This window comes from Rhipicephalus microplus, unplaced genomic scaffold (genome assembly GCF_043290135.1).
Source record: "Rhipicephalus microplus isolate Deutch F79 unplaced genomic scaffold, USDA_Rmic scaffold_53, whole genome shotgun sequence".
Taxonomy (NCBI): domain Eukaryota; kingdom Metazoa; phylum Arthropoda; class Arachnida; order Ixodida; family Ixodidae; genus Rhipicephalus; species Rhipicephalus microplus.
This window is the reverse complement of record NW_027464626.1, coordinates 79,458-103,631: the sequence shown is the minus strand read 5'-3', so window position 1 is coordinate 103,631 and position 24,174 is coordinate 79,458. Positions and strand designations below refer to the sequence as shown.

The 24,174-nt window shown below is 51.8% G+C and overlaps 1 non-coding gene across 1 annotated transcript; it reads right to left on the bottom strand.

Moving 5' to 3' along the window:
• Positions 1 to 3,779: 3,779 nt before the first annotated feature.
• TRNAN-GUU (transfer RNA asparagine (anticodon GUU)) lies at positions 3,780 to 3,853 on the bottom strand. The gene has a single exon. It is a non-coding gene; the product is annotated as a tRNA-Asn (tRNA).
• Between the last annotated feature and the right edge of the window lie 20,321 nt (positions 3,854 to 24,174).

Here is a 24,174-nt window from a genome sequence, read left to right as displayed (position 1 = left end):
ATCGCGCTAGCCAATTGCGCCACGGAGACTGTCCTGCTCCACTCACACCACCATCAGAACATATCTTCAAAGCTATCAGCTCAAAAAAAAAGCGCCGCGATACTACCGGGTGGGCTCGAAACTCCAAGCTTTCGGTTAACAGCCGATCGCGCTAGCCAATTGTGCCACGGAGACAGTCCTGCTCTACTCTCACCACCATCAGAACATATCTTCAAAGCTATCAGCCCAAAGAAAATAGCGCCGCCCCACCACCGGGTGGGCTCGAACCTCTAACCTTTTCGTTAACAGTCGATCGCGTTAGCCAATTGCGCCACGGAGACAGTCCTGCTTCACTCTCACCACCATAAGAACATATCTTGAAAGTTTTCAGCCCTCAGAAAAATAAGCCCTCACCACCACCGGGTGGGCTCGAACCTCCAACCTTTTGGTTAACAGCCGATCGCGCTAGCCAATTGCGCCACGGAGACAGTCGTGCTCAGGTCTCACCACCGTGAGAACATGTCTCCAAAGTTATCAGCGCAAAAAAAAGCAACACACCACTCCCGGGAGGGCTCGAACCTCCAACCTTTCGCTTAACAGCCGATCGCGCTAGCAAATTGCGCCACGGAAACAGTCCTGCTATACACTCAATACCATCAGAACATATCTTCAAAGCTATCAGCCCAAAGAAAAAAAGTGCCGCACCACCACCAGGTGGGCTCGAACCTCCAACTTTTTGGTTAACTGCAAATCGCGCTAGCCAACTGCGCCACGGAGACAGTCGTGCTCCACTCTCACCACCGTACGAACATTTCTTCACAGCTATCAGCCCAAAGAAAAAGAAGCGCCCCACCACCACCGGGTGGGCTCGAACCTGCAACCTTTCGGTCAACAGCAGATCGCGCTAGCCAATTGCGCCACGGAGACAGTCGTGCTCCACTCTCACCACCATCAGAACATATTTTCAAAGCTGTCAACGAAAAGAAAAAAAAGCGACACACCGTCCCCGGGTGGGCTCAAACCTCCAACCTCTCGGTTAACAGCCGATCGCGCTAGCCAATTGCGTCACGGAGACAGTCCTGCTATACTCTCACCACCATCAGAACATATCTTCAATGCTATCAGCCCAAAGAAAAAAAGCGCCGCACCACCCCCGGGTGGGCTCGAGCCTCCAACCTTTCGGCTAACAGCCGATCGCGCTAGCCAATTGCGCCACGGAGACAGTCCTGCTCCACTCTCACCACCATCAGAACATATCTTCAAAGTTATCAGCCTATAGAAAAAAGCCAGCACCACCACCGGGTGTGCTCGAACCTCCAACATTTCGGTTAACGCCCGAACGCGCTAGCCCATTGCGCCACGGAGACAGTCCTGCTCCACTCCAGCCACCATCAGAACATATCTCTAAAGCTATCAGCCCAAAGAAAAAAAAGCAACACACCACTCCCGGGAGGGCTCGAACCTCCAACCTTTCGGTTAACAGCCGATAGCGCTAGCCAATCGCGCCACGGAGACAGTCGTGCTCCACTCTCACCACCGTAAGAACATTTCTTCGGAGCTATCAGCCCAAAGAAAAAAAGCGCCGAACCACCACCGGGTGGGCTCGAACCTCCAACCTTTCGGTTAAAAGCCGATCGCGCTAGCCAATGGCGCCACGGAGACAGTCGTGCTCCACGCTCACCACCGTCAAAACATTTCTTCAGAGCTATCAGCCCGAAGAAAAAAAAAGCGCCGCACCACCACCTGGTGGGCTCGAACCTCCAACCTTTACGTTAACAGCGGATCGCGCTAGCCAATTGGGCCACGGAGACAGTCGTGCTCCACTCTCACCACCATTAGAACATATCTTCAAAGCTATCAGCGCAAAGAAAAAAGCAACACACCACTCCCGGGAGGGCTCAAGCCTCCAACCTTTCGCTTAACAGCCGATTGCGATAGCAAATTGCGCCACGGAGGCAGTCCTGCTATACTCTCACCACCATCAGAACATATCTTCAAAGCTATCAGCCCAAAGAAAAAAAAGTGCCGCACCACCACCGGGTGGGCTCGAACCTCCAACTTTTCGGTTAACTGCAAATCGCGCTAGCCAACTGCGTCACGGAGACAGTCGTGCTCAACTCTCACCACCACCAGGACATTTCTTCAGAGCTATCAGCCCAAAGAAAAAGAAGCGCCGCACCACCACCAGGTGGGCTCGAACCTCCAACCTTTCAGTCAACAGCAGATCGCGCTAGCCAATTGCGCCACAGAGACAGTCGTGCTCAACTCTCACAACCATCAGAACATATCTTTAAAGCTATCAGCGAAAAGAAAAAAAAAGCGACACACCGTCCCCAGTGGGCTCGAAACTCCAAGCTTTCGGTTAACAGCCGATCACGCTAGCCAATCGCGCAACGGAGACAGTCCTGCTCCACTCTCACCACCATCACAACATATCTTCAAAGCTATCAGCGCAAAGAAAAAAAACTGCCGAACCACCGGGTGGGCTAGAACCTCCAACTTTTCGGTTAACTGCAAATCGCGCTAGCCAACTGCGCCACGGAGACAGTCGTGCTCCACTCTCACCACCGTCAAAACATTTCTTCACCGCTATCAGCCCAAAGAAAAAGAAGCGCCACACAACCACCGGGTGAGCACGAACCTCCAACCAATCGGTCAACAGCAGATCGCGCTAGCCAATTGCGCCACGGACACAGTCGTGCTCCACTATCACCACCATCAGAACATATCTTCAAAGCAATCAGCGCAAAGAAAAAAAAAGCGACACACTGTCCCCGGGTGGGCTAGAAACTCCAACTTTTCGGTTAACAGCCGATCGCGCTAGCAAATTGCGCCACGGAGACAGTCCTGCTCTACTCTTACCACCGTCAGAATATATCTTCAAAGCTATCAGCTCAAAGAAAAAAAGCGCCGCACCACAACCGGGTGGGCTCGAACCTCCAACCTTTCGGTTAACAGTCGATCGCGCTAGCCAATTGCGCCACGGAGACAGTCCTGCTTCACTCTCACCACCATCAGAACATATCTTTAAAGCTATCAGCCCAAAGAAAAAAAAGCAACACACCACTCCCGGGAGGACTCGAACCTCCAACCTTTCGGTTAACAGCCGATAGCGCTAGCCAATTGCGCCACGGAGACAGTCGTGCTCCACTCTCACCACCGTCAGAACATTTCTTCGGAGCTATCAGCCCAAAGAAAAAAAAGCGCCGAGCCACCACCGGGTGGGCTCGAACCTCCAACCTTTCGGTTAACAGCCGATCGCGCTAGCCAATGGTGCCACGGAGACAGTCGTGCTCCACGCTCACCACCGTCAGAACATTTCTTCAGAGATATCAGCCCAAAGAAAAAAAAGCGCCAGACCACCACCTGGTGGGCTCGAACCTCCAACCTTTACGTTAACAGCGGATCGCGCTAGCCAATTGGGCCACGGAGACAGTCGTGCTCCACTCTCACCACCGTGACATGTCTCTAAAGTTATCAGCGCAAAGAAAAAAGCAACACACCACTCCCAGGAGGGCTCGAACCTCCAACCTTTTGCTTAACAGCCGATCGCGCTAGCAAATTGCGCCACGGAGGCAGTCCTGCTATACTCTCACCACCATCAGAACATATCTTCAAAGCAATCAGCCGAAAGAAAAAAAAGTGCCGCACCACCACCGGGTGGGCTCAAACCTCCAACTTTTCGGTTAACTGCAAACCGCGTTAGCCAACTGCGCCACGCAGACAGTCGTGCTCCACTCTCACCACCATCAGGACATATCTTCAAAGCTATCAGCGAAATGAAAAAAAAAGTGACACACCGTCCCCGGGTGGGCTCAAACCTCCAACCTCTCGGTTAACAGCCGATCGCGCTAGCCAATTGCGCCACGGAGACAGTCCTGCTATACTCTCACCACCCTCAGAACATATCTTCAAAGCTATCAGTCCAAAGAAAAAAAGCGCTGCACCACTCCGGGTGGGCTCGACCCTCCAACCTTTCGTCTAACAGCCGATCGCGCTAGCCAATTGCGCCACGGAGACAGTGAGGCTCCACTTTCACCACTATCAGAACATATCTTCAAAGCTTTCAGCGCAAAAAAAAACGACACACCGCCCCAGTGGGCTCGAAACTCCAAGCTTTCGGTTAACAGCCGATCACGCTAGCCAATTGCGCAACGGAGACAGTCCTTCTCCACTCTCACCACCATCAGAACATATCTTCAAAGCTATCAGCCCAAAGAAAAAAAAGCGCCGCACTACCACCGGGTGGGCTCGAACCTCCAACCTTTCGGTTAACAGCCGATCACGCTCGCCAATTGCGCCATGGAGACAGTCGTGCTCCACTCTCACTAACATCAGAACATATCTTCAACGCTATCAGCCCAAAGAAACAAAAGCGGCGCACCACCCCCGGGTGGGCTCGAACCTCCATCCTTTCTGTTAACAGCCGATCGCGCTAGCCAATTGCGCCACGAACAGAGTCGTGCTCCACTCTCACCACCATCAGAACATATCTTCAAAGCTATCAGCGCAAAGAAAAAAAAAGCGACACACCGTCCCCGGGTGGGCTCGAAACTCCAACCTTTCGGTTAACAGCCGATCACGCTAGCCAATTGCGCCACGGAGACAGTCATGCTTCACTCTCACCACCATCAGAACATATCTTCAAAGGTATCAGCCCAAAGAAAAAAAAGCGCCGCACTACCACCGGGTGGGCTCTAACCTCCAACCTTTCGGTTAACAGCCGATCGCGCTCGCCAATTGCGCCATGGAGACAGTCGTGCTCCACTCTCGCCAACATCAGAACATATCTTCAAGCTATCAGCCCAAAGAAAAAAAAGCGCCGCACCACCCCCGGCCGGGCTCGAACCTCCATCCTTTCTGTTAACAGCCGATCGCGATAGCCAATTGCGTCACGGAGACAGTCGTGCTCCACTCTCACCACCATTAGAACAAATCTTCAAAGCAATCAGCGCAAAGAAAAAAAAGCGACACACCGTCCCCGGGTGGGCTCGAAACTCCAAAATTTCGGTTAACAGCCGATCGCGCTAGCTAATTGCGCCACGGAGACAGTGAGGCTCTACTTTCACCACCATCAGAACATATCTTCAAAGCTATCAGCTCAAAGAAAAAAAAGCGCCGCGATACTACCGGGTGGGCTCGAAACCCCAAGCTTTCGGTTAACAGCCGATCGCGCTAGTCAATTGCGCCACGGAGACAGTCCTGCTCTACTCTCACCATCATCAGAACATATCTTCAAAGCTATCAGCCCAAAGAAAAAAACCGCCGCACCACCACCGGGTGGGCTCGAACCTCAAACCTTTCGGTTAACAGCCGATCACGCTAGCCAATTGCGCCACGGAGACAGTCCTGCTTCACTCTCACCACCATCAGAACATATCTTCAAAGCTATCAGCGCAAAGAAAAAAGCAACACACCACTCCTGGGAGGGCTCAAACCTCCAATTCTTCGGTTAACAGCCGAACGGGCTAGCCAATTGCGCCACGGAGACAGCCGTGCTCAGATCTCACCACCGTGAGAACATGTCTCCAAAGTTATCAGTGCAAAAAAAAAGCAACACACCACTCCCGGAAGGGCTCGAACCTCCAACCCTTCGCTTAACAGCCGATCGCGCTAGCAAATTGCGCCACGGAGACAGTCCTGCTTCACTCTCACCACCATCAGAACATATCTTCAACGCTATCAGCCCAAAGAAAAAAAAGCGGCGCACCACCCCCGGGTGGGCTCGAACCTCCATCCTTTCTGTTAACAGCCGATCGCGCTAGCCAATTGCGCCACGAACAGAGTCGTGCTCCACTCTCACCACCATCAGAACATATCTTCAAAGCTATCAGCGCAAAGAAAAAAAAAGCGACACACCGTCCCCGGGTGGGCTCGAAACTCCAACCTTTCGGTTAACAGCCGATCACGCTAGCCAATTGCGCCACGGAGACAGTCATGCTTCACTCTCACCACCATCAGAAAATATCTTCAAAGCTATCAGCCCAAAGAAAAAAAAGTGCCGCACCACCACCGGGTGGGCTCGAACCTCCAACTTTTTGGTTAACTGCAAATCGCGCTAGCCAACTGCGCCACGGAGACAGTCGTGCTCCACTCTCACCACCGTCCGAACATTTCTTCACAGCTATCAGCCCAAAGAAAAAGAAGCACCCCACCACAACCGGGTGGGCTCGAACCTGCAACCTTTCGGTCAACAGCAGATCGCGCTAGCCAATTGCGCCACGGAGACAGTCGTGCTCCACTCTCACCACCATCAGAACATATTTTCAAAGCTGTCAGCGAAAAGAAAAAAAAAGCGACACACCGTGCCCGGGTGGGCTCAAACCTCCAACCTCTCGGTTAACCTTTTAAATGCCGCACTATGAAGCAGTAAGAAAAAAACTAAAATTTATGTTGATAATTTGCATTGGCCTTCTAAATTAACTATGATCAAAAATACAGCCACATTCACAATGACTAAGCATGTTTTTTCGCATGTTCCATTTTTGGAACATTGGCATTTCCCATATGCAAAACACACATTTTTTCTGGAACAACATCAGTCGGGTTTCCTTATTCAGGATAACCGAAGAATAATATTTAGCGTCATACGATGTCTCTGAAAAGTATGAATATTTATAACAACACTTTCTGAAAATTTCTTCTTTCATACTACTGGCTGTACTACAGTGAGCAAATCAAAAAACGCGGTAAGCGGCAAAGCCTTTCTTGTGCAGCCGCTTTTTGCACTGCTGGCACTGATTCGTTGTATTCTTCTTGCATTCCGCGCACCTTCCCCGAGTCGTTGAGATGATGTAGTGGCCATCAGTTTTTCTGTCCTCATGTCTCGGATGAACCCGGGGTCCAGGTTTTAAAGTGAGTTTCTGCTTGAGCTGCAGCAAGGACACGGTGACGTCCCGCCGAAAGGCGATGTGCGTCATGGCGGCATCACTACCCTTGTGAAGCTCGCAGTGGAGGAGCCATCCTGCGACGATAGCCATGTTCAAACCCTTGCTGGAAAGGTTTTACCACCATTTCTTGCTCCTCAGTCTCGGTCAATAGCTTCCGAGGAGGCGGTCCATCACATCTACTCCACCCCTGCCCTCATTGTATTTTCTGATCAATTATGGTTGAAGAATGTCCACCTTTTTGTTTGAGCGTCGTGAGGAGCATTTCGCACTTCCAACAGGCTTGTGGCTGAGGTGGTTAGAAGAAACTGTGACGACAACATTGTCATTCCACCTGCATGCGCAGACTGCCCCGTCACACTTTTAGTGGAAAGATCCTCTTTCTTCCTTTTCGATGTTTTTCAAGCTCTTCAGTGGACAACCACCGGTTCTTGTATCTCGCACAGCCCCTGTCGCTCGAATCCCCTTGTCAGCCAGTTTCGTCAAGAGGCCGTGAGAAGTGAAGAAGTTGTCAAAGTAGACTTCGTGATGTTCAGGCGCTTCCAGGACCGATACCATATTGCTAACAACCCTGGTCCCGAGAGGTGTCTTGTCGTCCTTCTCCTTCTTCTCACAATATATTTCCATCGCATAGGGGTACCCCTTCGAAGAGCACATCATCCATATTTTGTACCCGAATCGAAATGGTTTACCGCGAATGAACATTTTGCACGAGTGGTGGCCATAATAGGGCACCATTGACTTGTCGATGCTGAGCCTTTCTTTGAACACTCCAAACTGGCGGAAACATTTGGAGATTTCGTCGTAAAACGGCTGATGTGTGCCCATTTTTTCCCCTGCTTTCAACTGAGTGTTGTCAACAACATGAAAGAACCTCTTCAACTGCCGGAACCTTTTTGCGGGCCATCACTGTCGCGACTTTAGACACACAAAGATCTTCTGCAGTGCTTCAATACGAGTGCTCAGACGGAACAGAGTGGTACGAGCTGAAAAGTAAGATGCCGAAAAACTGACCTATGTCCGCTCCTGTGACGTCTACCTCCTCCCTCTTTTGGAGTGCGTATCTTGCAGTTAGTTCAGCCAGTGAACCAAGATACTCCGGAGAAATAAATTTGCTGACAGCATAAATGGGCTCATGTTTTGCAGGATCAGGAAATGCCTCTAGCAATAATGGAGGACTCTCGCTGGGAAGTGTTTTGTCAAACGTGGCATGGTCACCCCATACTGGTGTATGGGAGTGCTTTGTAGTATTTGTTTTCCGAGCGTTCGTTGAAGCTTTCCGTCCTTTTCCAGCAGTGAATTGCCGCCCCGCTGGTTTCTTTTGTCGTGGCTCAGGACTCGAACATGCAGAAGGCGAATCAACGTCTTCATCCCTGCACTGCATAACTTCAACGTGCCCACAAACATCATCAGGGACAACTTCAGAAAAGTCGTTTTCGATCACGTGCTCCTCGTCAGTAATATTGCCATCTCCAACAGGCGGCAATTGGCATACAGACGCACCTTGGCGTTCGTCATCGGGAAGGCTGAACAAAAGGTCAATTGCTGCCTCCAAAGTCAGGAAGCGTTGTTCCATGACCTACCACGAAAGTTATTGCGGTGTAAAGCACAGTACTGCAAAAATAAAACCAGCCGCAAGGTAGTTTTCTACTCACATTCACAGGGATTGATGCAGCTAGGCACTGTAGTTCAATGCTGCTCTTTCCACGTGTCTGAAAAACTCAAAATGACGCCCAGGAAAGCTAATGTTCAAGTTTCTGCCAAGCGCCGCCCAGCGGGCGCCATCGACAAGGCAAAAAAAGAAAAAGAACAAGGCGAAACGCTCGCGCTCGTCTACGCTGCGTTTGACACTGTGAAACGGCAATGTTCCAAAAAAGGAACATCCGCACAAAGCTCTCAAGCTGAAAACTAGATTGTCTTTGTTATTTTTTTATTGTATTGCCACGTAATCCCGAACTATTTGCCGATATTTTAGTTCTGCTTTGCTCACTGCAACATTACTTTTTCCTGCGGAATAGTGCAACAAACATCTGGTGGTCAAGGAGCGCAAAATATGCCTATTTTAAAAAATTTATCTATTGATTCTCCGCAGGTTCATAATAGAAATTAAAACTGCTACGTTCTTCACAAGCATCAATGAGTATGCGTAAACATAAAATTTTAATATGCGATATATTGGAGAGGAAACAAAAAATTAGGTTTCGTATGTTCCAATTTTGGAACATTGGCAAGTAAAAGGATAACAGCCGATCACTCTAGCCAATTGCGCCACGGAGACAGTCATGCTCCACTCTCACCACCATAAGAACATATCTTCAAAGCTATCAGCCCAAAGAAAAAAAAGCGCCGCACTACCACCGGGTGGGCTCTAACCTCCAACTTTTCGGTTAACAGCCGATCGCGGTCGCCAATTGCGCCATGGAGACAGTCGTGCTCCACTCTCACCAACATCAGAACATATCTTCAAGCTATCAGCCCAAAGAAAAAAAAAGCGCCGCACCACCCCCGGCCGGGCTCGAACCTTTATCCTTTCTGTTAACAGCCGATCGCGATAGCCAATTGCGTCACGGAGACAGTCGTGCTCCACTCTCACCACCATTAGAACATATCTTCAAAGCAATCAGCGCAAAGAAAAAAAAGCGACACACCGTCCCCGGGTGGGCTCGAAACTCCAACTTTTTGGTTAACAGCCGATCGCGCTAGCCAATTGCGCAACGGAGACAGTCCAGCTCTACTCTCACCACTATCAGAACATATCTTCAAAGCTATCAGCTCAAAGAAAAAAAAAGCGCCGCACCACTACCGGGTGGGCTCGAAACTCCAAGCTTTCAGTTAACAGCCGATCGCGCTAGCCAATTGCGCCACGGAGACAGTCCTGCTCCACTCTCACCACCATCAGAAAATATCTTCAAAGCTATCAGCCCCCAAAAAAAGCACCGCACCACCACCTGGTGGGATCGCACCGCCAACCTTTTGGTTAACAGTCGATCGCGCTAGCCAATTGCGCCACGGAGACAGTCCTGCTTCACTCTCACCACCATCAGAATATATCTTCAAAGCTATCAGCCCATAGAAAAAAGCCAGCACCACCACCGGGTGTGCTCGAACCTCCAACCTTTCGGTTAACGGCCGAACGCGCTAGCCAATTGCGCCACGGAGACAGTCCTGCTCCACTCTAGCAACCATCAGAACATATCTTCAAAGCTATCAGCCCAAAGAAAAAAAGCGCCGCCTCACCACCGGGCGGGCTCGAACCTCAAACCTTTTCGTTAACAGTCGATCGCGCTAGCCAATTGCGCCACGGAGACAGTCCTGCTTCACTCTCACCACCATCAGAACATATCTTCAAAGCTATCAGCCCATAGAAAAATAAGCCCTCACCACCACCGGGTGGGCTCGAACCTCCAACCTTTCGGTTAACAGCCGAGCGGGCTAGCCGATTGCGCCACGGAGACAGTCGTGCTCAGATCTCACCACCATTCGAACATATTTTCAAAGCTATCAGCGCAAAGAAAAAAGCAACACACCACTCCCGGGAGGGCTCAAACCTCCAATTCTTCGGTTAACAGCCGAACGGGCTAGCCGATTGCGCCACGGAGACAGTCGTGCTCAGATCTCACCACCGTGAGAACATGTCTCCAAAGTTATCAGCGCAAAAAAAAGCAACACACCACTCCCGGGAGGGCTCGAACCTCCAACCTTTCGCTTAACAGCTGATCGCGCTAGCAAATTGCGCCACGGAGACAGTCCTGCTATACTCTCAATACCATAAGAACATATCTTCAAAGCTATCAGCCCAAAGAAAAAGAAGCGCCCCACCACCACCGGGTGGGCTCGAACCTGCAACCTTTCGGTCAACAGCAGATCGCGCTAGCCAATTGCGCCACGGAGACAGTCGTGCTCCACTCTCACCACCATCAGGACATATCTTCAAAGCTATCACCGCAAAGAAAAAAAAGCGACACACCGTCCCCGGGTGGGCTCGAAACTCCAAGCTTTCGGTTAACAGCCGATCACGCTAGCCAATTGCGCCACGGAGACAGTCATGCTTCACTTTCACCAACATCAGAACATATCTTCAAGCTATCAGCCCAAAGAAAAAAAAGCGCCGCACCACCCCCGGCCCGGCTCGAACCTCCATCCTTTCTGTTAACAGCCGATCGCGATAGCCAATTGCGTCACGGAGACAGTCGTGCTCCACTCTCACCAACATTAGAACAAATCTTCAAAGCAAGCAGCGCAAAGAAAAAAAAGCGACACACCGTCCCCGGGTGGGCTCGAAACTCCAACATTTCGATTAACAGCCGATCGCGCTAGCCAATTGCGCCACGGAGACAGTCCTGCTCTACTCTCACCACCATCAAAACATATCTTCAAAGCTATCAGCTCAAAGAAAAAAAAAGCGCTGCACCACTACCGGGTGGGCTCGAAACTCCAAGCTTTCAGTTAACAGCCCATTGCGCTAGCCAATTGCGCCACGGAGACAGTCCTGCTCCACTCTCACCACCCTCAGAACATTTCTTCGGAGCTATCAGCCCGAAGAAAAAAAAGCGCCGCACAACCACCGGGTGGGCTCGAACCTAAAACCTTTCGGTTAACAGCTGATCGCGCTAGCCAATGGCGCCACGTAGATAGTCGAGCTCCACGCTCACCACCGTCAGAACATTTCTTCAGAGCTATCAGCCCAAAGAAAAAAAAGCGCCGCACCACCACCTGGTGGGCTCGAACCTCCAACCTTTACGTTAACAGCGGATCGCGCTAGCCAATTGGGCCACGGAGACAGTCGTGCTCCACTCTCACCACCGTCAGAACATTTCTTCGGAGCTATCAGCCCAAAGAAAAAAAAGCGCCGCACCACCACCGGATGGGCTCGAACCTAAAACCTTTCGGTTAACAGCTGATCGCGCTAGCCAATGGCGCCACGTAGATTGTCGTGCTCCACGCTCACCACCGTCAGAACATTTCTTCAGAGCTATCACCGCAAAGAAAAAAAAGCGACACACCGTCCCCGGGTGGGCTCGAAACTCCAAGCTTTCGGTTAACAGCCGATCACTCTAGCCAATTGCGCCACGGAGACAGTCATGCTCCACTCTCACCACCATCAGAACATATCTTCAAAGCTATCAGCCCAAAGAAAAAAAAGCGCAGCACTACCACCGGGTGGGCTCTAACCTCCAACCTTTCGGTGAACAGCCGATCGCGCTCGCCAATTGCACCATGGAGACAGTCGTGCTCCACTCTCACCAACATCAGTACATATCTTCAAGCTATCAGCCCAAAGAAAAAAAGCGCCGCACCACCCCCGGCCGGGCTCGAACCTTTATCCTTTCTGTTAACAGCCGATCGCGATAGCCAATTGCGTCACGGAGACAGTCGTGCTCCACTCTCACCACCGTCAGAACATTTCTTCGGAGCTATCAGCCCAAAGAAAAAAAAGCGCCGCACCACCACCGGGTGGGCTCGAACCTCCAACCTTTCGGTTAACAGCCGATCGTTCTAGCCAATGGCGCCACGGAGACAGTCGTGCTCCACGCTCATCACCGTCAGAACATTTCTTCAGAGCTATCAGCCCAAAGAAAAAAAAAGCGCCGCACCACCACCTGGTGGGCTCGAACCTCCAACCTGTACGTTAACAGCGGATCGCGCTAGCCAATTGGGCCACGGAGACAGTCGTGCTCCACTCTCACCACCATAAGACATATCTTCAAAGCTATCAGCGCAAAGAAAAAAGCAGCACACCACTCCCAGGAGGGATCGAACCTCCAACCTTTCGCTTAACAGCCGATCGCGCTAGCAAATTGCGCCACGGAGGCAGTCCTGCTATACTCTCACCACCATCAGAACTTATCTTCAAAGCTATCAGCCCAAAGAAAAAAAAGCGACACACCGTCCCCGGGTGGGCTCGAAACTCCAACATTTCGATTAACAGCCGATCGCGCTAGCCAATCGCGCCACGGAGACAGTCCTGCTCTACTGTCACCACCATCAGAACATATCTTCAAAGCTATCAGCTCAAAGAAAAAAAAGCGCCGCACCACTACCGGGTGGGCTCGAAACTCCAAGCTTTCAGTTAACAGCCGATCGCGCTAGCCAATTGCGCCACGGAGACAGTCCTGCTCCACTCTCACCACCATCAGAACATATCTTTAAAGCTATCAGCCCAAAGAAAAAAAAGCAACATACCACTCCCGGGAGGGCTCGAACCTCCAACCTTTCGGTTAACAGCCGATAGCGCTAGCCAATTGCGCCACGGAGACAGTCGTGCTCCACTCTCACCACCGTCAGAACATTTCTTCGGAGCTATCAGCCCAAAGAAAAAAAAGCGCCGCACCACCACCGGGTGGGCTCGAACCTAAAACCTTTCGGTTAACAGCTGATCGCGCTAGCCAATGGCGCCACGTAGATAGTCGTGCTCCACGCTCACCACCGTCAGAACATTTCTTCAGAGCTATCAGCCCAAAGAAAAAAAAGCGCCGCACCACCACCTGGTGGGCTTGAACCTCCAACCTTTACGTTAACAGCGGATCGCGCTAGCCAATTGGGCCACGGAGACAGTCGTGCTCCACTCTCACCACCATTAGAACATATCTTCAAAGCTATCAGCGCAAAGAAAAAAGCAGCACACCACTCCCAGGAGGGATCGAACCTCCAGCCTTTCGCTTAACAGCCGATCGCGCCAGCCAATTGCGCCACGAACAGAGTCGTGCTCTACTCTCACCACCATCAGAACATATCTTCAAAGCTATCAGCCCAAAGAAAAAAAAGCGACACACCGTCCCCGGGTGGGCTCGAAACTCCAAGCTTTCAGTTAACAGCCGATCGCGCTAGCCAATTGCGCCACGGAGACAGTCCTGCTCCACTCTCACCACCATCAGAACATATCTTAAAGCTATTAGCCCAAAGAAAAAAAAGCAACATACCACTCCCGGGAGGGCTCGAACCTCCAACCTTTCGGTTAACAGCCGATAGCGCTAGCCAATTGCGCCACGGAGACAGTCGCGCTCCACTCTCACCACCGTCAGAACATTTCTTCGGAGCTATCAGCCCAAAGAAAAAAAAGCGCCGCACCACCACTGGGTGGGCTCGAACCTAAAACCTTTCGGTTAACAGCTGATCGCGCTAGCCAATGGCACCACGTAGATAGTCGTGCTCCACGCTCACCACCGTCAGAACATTTCTTCAGAGCTATCAGCCCAAAGAAAAAAAAGCGCCGCACCACCACCTGGTGGGCTCGAACCTCCAACCTTTACGTTAACAGCGGATCGCGCTAGCCAATTGGGCCACGGAGACAGTCGTGCTCCACTCACCACCATTAGAACATATCTTCAAAGCTATCAGCGCAAAGAAAAAAGCAGCACACCACTCCCAGGAGGGATCGAACCTCCAACCTTTCGCTTAACAGCCGATTGCGCTAGCAATTTGCGCCACGGAGGCAGTCCTGCTATACTCTCACCACCATCAGAACATATCTTCAAAGCTATCAGCCCAAAGAAAAAAAAGTGCCGCACCACCACCGGGTGGGCTCGAACCTCCAGCTTTTCGGTTAACTGCAAATCGCGCTAGCCAACTGCGCCACGGAGACAGTCGTGCTCCACTCTCACCACCGCCAGGACATTTCTTCATAGCTATCAGCCCAAAGAAAAAAAGCGCCGCACCACCACCGGGTGGGCTCGAACCTCAAACCTTTTGGTTAACAGTCGATCGCGCTAGCCAATTGCGCCACAGAGACAGTCCTGCTTCACTCTCACCACCATCAGAACATATCTTCAAAGCTATCAGCCCATAGAAAAATAAGCCCACACCACCACCGGGTGGGCTCGAACCTCCAACCTTTTGGTTAACAGCCGATCGCGCTAGCCAATTACGCCACGGAGAGAGTCGTGCTCCACTCTCACCACCATTCGAACATATTTTCAAAGCTATCAGCGCAAAGAAAAAAGCAACACACCACTCCTGGGAGGGCTCAAACCTCCAATTCTTCGGTTAACAGCCGAACGGGCTAGCCAATTGCGCCACGGAGACAGCCGTGTTCAGATCTCACCACCGTGAGAACATGTCTCCAAAGTTATCAGTGCAAAAAAAGCAACACACCACTCCTGGGAGGGCTCGAACCTCCAACCTTTCGCTTAACAGCCGATCGCGCTAGCAAATTGCGCCACGGAGACAGTCCTGCTATACTCTCAATACCATCAGAAAATATCTTCAAAGCTATCAGCCCAAAGAAAAAAAAGTGCCGCACCACCACCGGGTGGGCTCGAACCTCCAACTTTTTGGTTAACTGCAAATCGCGCTAGCCAACTGCGCCACGAAGACAGTCGTGCTCCACTCTCACCACCGTCCGAACGTTTCTTCACAGCTATCAGCCCAAAGAAAAAGAAGCGCCCCACCACAACCGGGTGGGCTTGAACCTGCAACCTTTCGGTCAACAGCAGATCGCGCTAGCCAATTGCGCCACGGAGACAGTCGTGCTCCACTCTCACCACCATCAGAACATATTTTCAAAGCTGTCAGCGAAAAGAAAAAAAAAGCGACACACCGTCCCCGAGTGGGCTAAAACCTCATACCTCTCGGTTAACAGCCGATCGCGCTAGCCAATTGCGTCACTGAGACAGTCCTGCTATACTCTCACCACCATCAAAACATATCTTCAAAGCTATCAGCCCAAAGAAAAAAAGCGCCGCACCACCCCAGGGTGGGCTCGAACCTCCAACCTTTCGGCTAACAGCCGATCGCGCTAGCCAATTGCGCCACGGAGACAGCCGTGCTCCACTATCACCACCATCAGAACATATCTTCAAAGCTATCACCGCAAAGAAAAAAAAGCGACACACCGTCCCCGGGTGGGCTCGAAACTCCAAGCTTTCGGTTAACAGCCGATCACTCTAGCCAATTGCGCCACGGAGACAGTCATGCTCCACTCTCACCACCATCAGAACATATCTTCAAAGCTATCAGCCAAAAGAAAAAAAAGCGCAGCACTACCACCGGGTGGGCTCTAACCTCCAACCTTTCGGTTAACAGCCGATCGCGCTCGCCAATTGTGCCATGGAGACAGTCGTGCTTCACTCTCACCAACATCAGAACATATCTTCAAGCTATCAGCCCAAAGAAAAAAAAAGCGCCGCACCACCACCTGGTGGGCTCGAACCTCCAAGCTGTACGTTAACAGCGGATCGCGCTAGCCAATTGGGCCACGGAGACAGTCGTGCTCCATTCTCACCACCATTAGAACATATCTTCAAAGCTATCAGCGCAAAGAAAAAAGCAGCACACCACTCCCAGGAGGGATCGAACCTCCAACCTTTCGCTTAACAGCCGATCGCGCTAGCAAATTGCGCCACAGAGGCAGTCCTGCTATACTCTCACCACCATCAGAACATATCTTCAAAGCTATCAGCCCAAAGAAAAAAAAGCGACACACCGTCCCCGGGTGGGCTCGAAACTCCAACATTTCGATTAACAGCCGATCGCGCTAGCCAATTGCGCCACGGAGGCAGTCCTGCTCTACTGTCACCACCATCAGAACATATCTTCAAAGCTATCAGCTCAAAGAAAAAAAAGCGACACACCGTCCCCGGGTGGGCTCGAAACTCCAACCTTTCGGTTAACAGCCGATCGCGCAAGCCAATTGCGCCACGAAGACAGTCGTGCTCCACTCTCACTAACATCAGAACATATCTTAAAAGCTATCAGCCCAAAGAAAAAAATGCGGCGCACCACCCCCGGGTGGGCTCGAACCTCCACCCTTACTGTTAACAGCCGATCGCGCTAGCCAATTGCGCCACGGAGACAGTCGTGCTCCACTCTCACCACCATCTGAACATATCTTCAAAGCTATCAGCGCAAAGAAAAAAAAACCGACACACCGTCCCCGAGTGGGCTCGAAACTCCAACCTTTCGGTTAACAGCCGATCGCGCTAGCCAATTGCGCCACGGAGACAGTCCTGCTCCACTCTCACTACCATCAGAACATATCTTCAAAGCTATCAGCTCGAAGAAAAAAAAAGCGCCGCGCCGCTACCGGGTGGGCTCGAACCTCCAACCTTTCGGTTAACACCCGATCACGCTCGCCAATTGCGCCATGGAGACAGTCGTGCTCCACTCTCACTATCAGAACATATCTTCAAAGCTATCAGCCCAAAGAAAAAAAGCGGCGCCCCACGCCCGGGTGCGCTCGAACCTCCATCCTTTCTGTTAACAGCCGATCGCGCTAGCCAATTGCGCCACGGAGACAGTCGTGCTCCACTCTCACCACCATCAGAACATATCTCCAAAGCTATCAGCTCAAAGAAAAAAAAGCGCCGCGCCACTACCGGGTGGGCTCGAAACTCCAAGCTTTCGGTTAACAGCCGATCGCGCTAGCCAATTGCGCCACGGAGACAGTCCTGCTCTACTCTCACCACCATCGGAACATATCTTCAAAGCTGTCAGCCCAAAGAAAAAAAGCGCCGCACCACCACCGGGTGGGCTCGAACCTCAAACATTTTTATTAACAGCCGATCGCGCTAGCCAATTGCGCCACGCAGACAGTCCTGCTCTACTCTCACCACCATCAGAACATATCTTCAAAGCTATCAGCTCAAAGAAAAAAAAGCGCCGCACCACTACCGGGTGGGCTCGAAACTCCAAGCTTTCAGTTAACAGCCGATCGCGCTAGCCAAATGCGCCACGGAGACAGTTCTGCTCCACTCTCACCACCATCAGAACATATCTTCAAAGCTATCAGCCCAAAGAAAAAATGCGCCGCACCACCACCGGGTGGGCTCGAACCTCCAACCTTTCGGTTAACAGTCGACCGCGCTAGCCAATTGCGCCACGGAGACAGTCCTGCTTCACTCTCACCACCATTAGAACATAACTACAAAGCTATCAGCGCAATGAAAAAAGAAACACACCACTCCCAGGAGGGCTCGAACCTCCAACCTTTCGCTTAACAGCCGATCGCGCTAGCAAATTGCGCCACGGAGGCAGTCCTGCTATACTCTCACCCCCATCAGAACATATCTTCAAAGCTATCAGCACAAAGAAAAAAAAGTGCCGCACCACCACCGGGTGGGCTCGAACCTCCAACTTTTCGGTTAACTGCAAATCGCGCTAGCCAACTGCGCCACAGAGACAGTCGTGCTCCACTCTCACCACCGCCAGGACATTTCTTCAGAGCTATCAGCCCAAAGAAAAAGAAGCGCCGCACCACCACCAGGTGGGCTCAAACCTCCAACCTTTCAGTCAACAGCAGATCGCGCTAGCCAATTGCGCCACAGAGACAGTCGTGCTCCACTCTCACCACCATCAGAACATATCTTCAAAGCTATCAGCGAAAAGAAAAAAAAGCGACACACCGTCCCCGGTTGGGCTCAAACCTCCAACCTCTCGGTTAACAGCCGATCGCGCTAGCCGATTGCGCCACGGAGACAGTCCTGGTATACTCTCACCACCCTCAGAACATTTCTTCGGAGCTATCAGCCCAAAGAAAAAAAAGCGCCGCACCACCACCGGGTGGGCTCGAACCTAAAACCTTTCGGTTAACAGCTGATCGCGCTAGCCAATGGCGCCACGTAGATAGTCGAGCTCCACGCTCACCACCGTCAGAACATTTCTTCAGAGCTATCAGCCCAAAGAAAAAAAAGCGCCGCACCACCACCTGGTGGGCTCGAACCTCCAACCTTTACGTTAACAGCGGATCGCGCTAGCCAATTGGGCCACGGAGACAGTCGTGCTCCACTCTCACCACCGTCAGAACATTTCTTCGGAGCTATCAGCCCAAAGAAAAAAAAGCGCCGCACCACCACCGGATGGGCTCGAACCTAAAACCTTTCGGTTAACAGCTGATCGCGCTAGCCAATGGCGCCACGTAGATAGTCGTGCTCCACGCTCACCACCGTCAGAACATTTCTTCAGAGCTATCACCGCAAAGAAAAAAAAGCGACACACCGTCCCCGGGTGGGCTCGAAACTCCAAGCTTTCGGTTAACAGCCGATCACTCTAGCCAATTGCGCCACGGAGACAGTCATGCTCCACTCTCACCACCATCAGAACATATCTTCAAAGCTATCAGCCCAAAGAAAAAAAAGCGCAGCACTACCACCGGGTGGGCTCTAACCTCCAACCTTTCGGTGAACAGCCGATCGCGCTCGCCAATTGCACCATGGAGACAGTCGTGCTCCACTCTCACCAACATCAGTACATATCTTCAAGCTATCAGCCCAAAGAAAAAAAGCGCCGCACCACCCCCGGCCGGGCTCGAACCTTTATCCTTTCTGTTAACAGCCGATCGCGATAGCCAATTGCGTCACGGAGACAGTCGTGCTCCACTCTCACCACCGTCAGAACATTTCTTCGGAGCTATCAGCCCAAAGAAAAAAAAGCGCCGCACCACCACCGGGTGGGCTCGAACCTCCAACCTTTCGGTTAACAGCCGATCGTTCTAGCCAATGGCGCCACGGAGACAGTCGTGCTCCACGCTCATCACCGTCAGAACATTTCTTCAGAGCTATCAGCCCAAAGAAAAAAAAAGCGCCGCACCACCACCTGGTGGGCTCGAACCTCCAACCTGTACGTTAACAGCGGATCGCGCTAGCCAATTGGGCCACGGAGACAGTCGTGCTCCACTCTCACCACCATAAGACATATCTTCAAAGCTATCAGCGCAAAGAAAAAAGCAGCACACCACTCCCAGGAGGGATCGAACCTCCAACCTTTCGCTTAACAGCCGATCGCGCTAGCAAATTGCGCCACGGAGGCAGTCCTGCTATACTCTCACCACCATCAGAACTTATCTTCAAAGCTATCAGCCCAAAGAAAAAAAAGCGACACACCGTCCCCGGGTGGGCTCGAAACTCCAACATTTCGATTAACAGCCGATCGCGCTAGCCAATCGCGCCACGGAGACAGTCCTGCTCTACTGTCACCACCATCAGAACATATCTTCAAAGCTATCAGCTCAAAGAAAAAAAAGCGCCGCACCACTACCGGGTGGGCTCGAAACTCCAAGCTTTCAGTTAACAGCCGATCGCGCTAGCCAATTGCGCCACGGAGACAGTCCTGCTCCACTCTCACCACCATCAGAACATATCTTTAAAGCTATCAGCCCAAAGAAAAAAAAGCAACATACCACTCCCGGGAGGGCTCGAACCTCCAACCTTTCGGTTAACAGCCGATAGCGCTAGCCAATTGCGCCACGGAGACAGTCGTGCTCCACTCTCACCACCGTCAGAACATTTCTTCGGAGCTATCAGCCCAAAGAAAAAAAAGCGCCGCACCACCACCGGGTGGGCTCGAACCTAAAACCTCTCGGTTAACAGCTGATCGCGCTAGCCAATGGCGCCACGTAGATAGTCGTGCTCCACGCTCACCACCGTCAGAACATTTCTTCAGAGCTATCAGCCCAAAGAAAAAAAGCGCCGCACCACCCCAGGGTGGGCTCGAACCTCCAACCTTTCGGCTAACAGCCGATCGCGCTAGCCAATTGCGCCACGGAGACAGCCGTGCTCCACTTTCACCACCATCAGAACATATCTTCAAAGCTATCACCGCAAAGAAAAAAAAGCGACACACCGTCCCCGGGTGGGCTCGAAACTCCAAGCTTTCGGTTAACAGCCGATCATTCTAGCCAATTGCGCCACGGAGACAGTCATGCTCCACTCTCACCACCATCAGAACATATCTTCAAAGCTATCAGCCAAAAGAAAAAAAAGCGCAGCACTACCACCGGGTGGGCTCTAACCACCAACCTTTCGGTTAACAGCCGATCGCGCTCGCCAATTGCGCCATGGAGACAGTCGTGCTTCACTCTCACCAACATCAGAACATATCTTCAAGCTATCAGCCCAAAGAAAAAAAAGCGCCGCACCACCCCGGCCGGGCTCGAACCTTTATCCTTTCTGTTAACAGCCGATCGCGATAGCCAATTGCGTCACGGAGACAGTCGTGCTCCACTCTCACCACCGTCAGAACATTTCTTCGGAGCTATCAGCCCAAAGAAAAAAAAGCGCCGCACCACCACCGGGTGGGCTCGAACCTCCAACCTTTCGGTTAATAGCCGATCGCTCTAGCCAATGGCGCCACGGAGACAGTCGTGCTCCACGCTCATCACCGTCAGAACCTTTCTTCAGAGCTATCAGCCCAAAGAAAAAAAAGCGCCGCACCACCACCTGGTGGGCTCTAACCTCCAAGCTGTACGTTAACAGCGGATCGCGCTAGCCAATTGGGCCACGGAGACAGTCGTGCTCCATTCTCACCACCATTAGAACATATCTTCAAAGCTATCAGCGCAAAGAAAAAAGCAGCACACCACTCCCAGGAGGGATCGAACCTCCAACCTTTCGCTTAACAGCCGATCGCGCTAGCAAATTGCGCCACAGAGGCAGTCCTGCTATACTCTCACCACCATCAGAACATATCTTCAAAGCTATCAGCCCAAAGAAAAAAAAGCGACACACCGTCCCCGGGTGGGCTCGAAACTCCAACATTTCGATTAACAGCCGATCGCGCTAGCCAATTGCGCCACGGAGGCAGTCCTGCTCTACTGTCACCACCATCAGAACATATCTTCAAAGCTATCAGCTCAAAGAAAAAAAAGCGACACACCGTCCCCGGGTGGGCTCGAAACTCCAACCTTTCGGTTAACAGCCGATCGCGCAAGCCAATTGCGCCACGAAGACAGTCGTGCTCCACTCTCACTAACATCAGAACATATCTTAAAAGCTATCAGCCCAAAGAAAAAAAGCGGCGCACCATCCCCGGGTGGGCTCGAACCTCCACCCTTACTGTTAACAGCCGATCGCGCTAGCCAATTGCGCCACGGAGACAGTCGTGCTCCACTCTCACCACCATCTGAACATATCTTCAAAGCTATCAGCGCAAAGAAAAAAAAACCGACACACCGTCCCCGAGTGGGCTCGAAACTCCAACCTTTCGGTTAACAGCCGATCGCGCTAGCCAATTGCGCCACGGAGACAGTCCTGCTCCACTCTCACCACCATCAGAACATATCTTCAAAGCTATCAGCTCGAAGAAAAAAAAAGCGCCGCGCCGCTACCGGGTGGGCTCGAACCTCCAACCTTTCGGTTAACACCCGATCACGCTCGCCAATTGCGCCATGGAGACAGTCGTGCTCCACTCTCACTATCAGAACATATCTTCAAAGCTATCAGCCCAAAGAAAAAAAGCGGCGCACCACGCCCGGGTGCGCTCGAACCTCCATCCTTTCTGTTAACAGCCGATCGCGCTAGCCAATTGCGCCACGGAGACAGTCGTGCTCCACTCTCACCACCATCAGAACATATCTCCAAAGCTATCAGCTCAAAGAAAAAAAAGCGCCGCGCCACTACCGGGTGGGCTCGAAACTCCAAGCTTTCGGTTAACAGCCGATCGCGCTAGCCAATTGCGCCACGGAGACAGTCCTGCTCTACTCTCACCACCATCGGAACATATCTTCAAAGCTATCAGCCCAAAGAAAAAAAGCGCCGCACCACCACCGGGTGGGCTCGAACCTCAAACATTTTTATTAACAGCCGATCGCGCTAGCCAATTGCGCCACGCAGACAGTCCTGCTCTACTCTCACCACCATCAGAACATATCTTCAAAGCTATCAGCTCAAAGAAAAAAAAGCGCCGCACCACTACCGGGTGGGCTCGAAACTCCAAGCTTTCAGTTAACAGCCGATCGCGCTAGCCAAATGCGCCACGGAGACAGTTCTGCTCCACTCTCACCACCATCAGAACATATCTTCAAAGCTATCAGCCCAAAGAAAAAATGCGCCGCACCACCACCGGGTGGGCTCGAACCTCCAACCTTTCGGTTAACAGTCGACCGCGCTAGCCAATTGCGCCACGGAGACAGTCCTGCTTCACTCTCACCACCATTAGAACATAACTTCAAAGCTATCAGCGCAATGAAAAAAGAAACACACCACTCCCAGGAGGGCTCGAACCTCCAACCTTTCGCTTAACAGCCGATCGCGCTAGCAAATTGCGCCACGGAGGCAGTCCTGCTATACTCTCACCCCCATCAGAACATATCTTCAAAGCTATCAGCACAAAGAAAAAAAAGTGCCGCACCACCACCGGGTGGGCTCGAACCTCCAACTTTTCGGTTAACTGCAAATCGCGCTAGCCAACTGCGCCACAGAGACAGTCGTGCTCCACTCTCACCACCGCCAGGACATTTCTTCAGAGCTATCAGCCCAAAGAAAAAGAAGCGCCGCACCACCACCAGGTGGGCTCAAACCTCCAACCTTTCAGTCAACAGCAGATCGCGCTAGCCAATTGCGCCACAGAGACAGTCGTGCTCCACTCTCACCACCATCAGAACATATCTTCAAAGCTATCAGCGAAAAGAAAAAAAAGCGACACACCGTCCCCGGTTGGGCTCAAACCTCCAACCTCTCGGTTAACAGCCGATCGCGCTAGCCGATTGCGCCACGGAGACAGTCCTGGTATACTCTCACCACCATCAGAACATATCTTCAAAGCTATCAGTCCAAAGAAAAAAAGCGCCGCACCACTCCGGGTGGGCTCGAACCTCCAACCTTTCGTCTAACAGCCGATCGCGCTAGCCAATTGCGCCACAGAGACAGTGAGGCTCCACTTTCACCACCATCAGAACATATCTTCAAAGCAATCAGCGCAAAAAAAAGCGACACACCGTCCCCAGTGGGCTCGAAACTCCAAGCTTTCGGTTAACAGCCGATCACGCTAGCCAATTGCGCAACAGAGACAGTCCAGCTCCACTCTCACCACCATCAGAACATATCTTCAAAGCTATCAGCCCAAAGAAAAAAAGCGCCGCACTACCACCGGGTGGGCTCGAACCTCCAACCTTTCGGTTAACAGCCGATCGCGCTCGCCAATTGCGCCATGGAGACAGTCGTGCTCCACTCTCACTAACATCAGAACATATCTTCAAAGCTATCAGCCCAAAGAAAAAAAGCGGCGCACCACCCCCGGTTGGGCTCGAACCTCCATCCTTTCTGTTAACAGCCGATCGCGCTAGCCAATCTCGCCACGGACACAGTCGTGCTCCACTTTCACCACCATCAGAACATATCTTCAAAGCTATCAGCGCAAAGAAAAAAAAGCGACACACCGTCCCCGGGTGGGCTCGAAACTCCAACCTTTCGGTTAACAGCCGATCGCGCTAGCCAATTGCGCCACGGAGACAGTCCTGCTCAACTCTCACCCCCATCAGAACATATCTTCAAAGCTATCAGCTCAAAGAAAAAAAAGCGCCGCGCCGCTACCGGGTGGGCTCGAAACTCCAAGCTTTCGGTTAACAGCCGATCGCGCTAGCCAATTGCGCCACGGAGAC